Source organism: Arachis stenosperma, chromosome 9 (genome assembly GCF_014773155.1).
Source record: "Arachis stenosperma cultivar V10309 chromosome 9, arast.V10309.gnm1.PFL2, whole genome shotgun sequence".
NCBI classification, from domain to species: domain Eukaryota; kingdom Viridiplantae; phylum Streptophyta; class Magnoliopsida; order Fabales; family Fabaceae; genus Arachis; species Arachis stenosperma.
The window spans coordinates 109,709,070-109,711,562 of NC_080385.1; positions in this window are offsets into that span (position 1 = coordinate 109,709,070).

Sequence of the window (2,493 nt, forward strand, 5' to 3'; positions counted from 1 at the left end):
GGAAGAGCAAGGATGTGACTTGAAGGAACTGAAGCGTCAGAAATGATCTCTTGAAGGATCAAGCACCCCACAGACTAAAGGAACACCCACTTCCCAAAATAAAGGTTGTTGAGTCGTAATCTTTGCCTTAACTTTGTGATAACTGTTCTTATTATGAATTTACCTTAGAAGTTATATATTAGTAGTAGTAATTAGTATCTCTATTTTGATTTTATCTCCAATTAAGCTATAATTTATTTTTCTCATCATCATCAAACATGAATAAAATAGTAGATTTTTAGAATAAAAAGGCAATATTTTTTTCGAGTTCTTAATAAGGAAAATTCTAATTATTTATATGTGGTGGCAATACTTTTTGTCTTCTGAATGAATGCATGAACAGTGCATATTTTTTATATTGAATTTTATGAATGTTAAAATTGTTGGCTCCTGAAAGAATGATGAACAAGAGAAATGTTATTGATGATCTGAAAAATCATGAAATTGATTCTTGAAGCAAGAAAAAGCAGTGAAAAACAAGCTTGCGAAAAAAAATGAAATGTCAGTAATTTGCGAAAAAAAAAGCAAAAGAGGTAGAAAAAGCCAATAGCCCTTTAAACCAAAAGGCAAGGTGAAAAGGATCCAAGGCTTTGAGCATCAATGGATAGGAGGGCCCAAGGAAATAAATCCAAGCCTAAGCGGCTAAATCAAGCTGTCCCTAACCATGTGCTTGTGGCATGCAGGTCCAAGTAAAAAGCTTGAGACTGAGTGGTTAAAGTCGTGATCCAAAGCAAAAGAGTGTGCTTAATAACTCTGGACACCTCTAATTGGGGACTCTAGCAAAGCTAAGTCACAATCTAAAAAGGTTCACTCAGTTATGTGTCTGTGGCATTTATGTATCCGGTGGTAATACTGGAAAACAAAGTGCTTAGGGCCACGGCCAAGACTCATAAAGTAGCTGTGTTCAAGAATCAACGTACTAAACTAGGAGAATCAATAATACTATCCGAATTCTGAGTTCCTATGGATGCCAATCATTCTGAATTTCAAAGGATAAAGTGAGATGCCAAAACTGTTTAGGAGCAAAAAGCTACTAGTCCCGCTCATCTAATTAGAAGCTAAGCTTCACTTAAAACTCTGAGATATTATTACTTCTAGATTTCTTTTTATCCTCTTTTATTTATCTAGTTGCTTGAGGACAAGCAACAGTTTAAGTTTGGTGTTGTGATGAGCGGATATTTTATATGCTTTTTGGGGGTAATTTCATATAGATTTTAGCATGTTTTAATTAGTTTTTTAAGCAAAAATCATATTTCTGGACTTTATTATGAGTTTGTGTGTTTTTCTATGATTTCAGATATTTTCTGGCTGAAATTGAAGGAGCTGAGCAAAAATTTGATTTAGGCTGAAAAATAACTGCTGATGCTGTTGGATTCTGACCTCCCTGCACTCGGAATGGATTTTTTGGAGCTACATCAGTTCAATTAGCGCGCTCTCAATTGGGTTGGAAAGTAGACATTCAGGGCTTTCCATCAATATATAATAGTCCATACTTTGCGCGAAGATAGATGACGTAAACTGGCGTTCAACGCCAGTTCTATGTTGCAGTCTGGCGCCAGCGCCAGAAACAGGTTACAAGTTGGAGTTCAACGCCAAAAACACGTTACAACCTGGCGTTCAACTCCAGAAACAGCTCAAGCACGTGAGAAGCTTAAGTCTCAGCCCCAGCACACACCAAGTGGGTCCCAGAAGTGGATTTCTGCACCAATTATCTTAGTTTACTCATTTTCTATAAACCTAGGTTACTAGTTTAGTATTTAAACAACTTTTAGAGACTTATTTTTTACCTCATGAAATTTTTAGATCTGAAATTTGTACCTTTTGGCAGCATAAGTCTCTAAACCCCATTGTTGGGGGTGAGGAGCTCTGTAGCGTCTCGATGAATTAATGCAATTCTTTCTGTTTTCCATTCAAACACGCTTGTTCCTATCTAAGATGTTCATTCGCGCTTCACTATGAAGAAGGTGATGATCCGTGACACTCATCACCTTTCTCAATCCATGAACGTGTGCCTGACAACCACCTCGGTTCTACATTAGATTGAATGAGTATCTCTTAGATTCCTTAATCAGAATCTTCGTGGTATAAGCTAGAATTGATGGCGGCATTCATGAGAAACCGGAAAGTCTAAACCTTGTCCGTGGTATTCCGAGTAGAATTCAAGGATTGGATGGCTGTGACAAGCTTCAAACTCGCGATTGTTAGGCGTGATGACAAATGCAAAAAAATCAACGGATTCTATTCCGACATGATCGAGAACCAACAGATGATTAGCCGTGCTGTGATAGAGCATTTGGACCGTTTTCACTGAGAGGATGGGAAGTAGCCATTGATAACGGTGACGCCCTACATACAGCTTGCCATAGGAGGATCCTTGCGTGCGTGAAGAGGAGGATAAGAGAAAAGCTGAAATAAAGAAGACAAAGCATCTCCAAAACTCCAACATATTCTCCA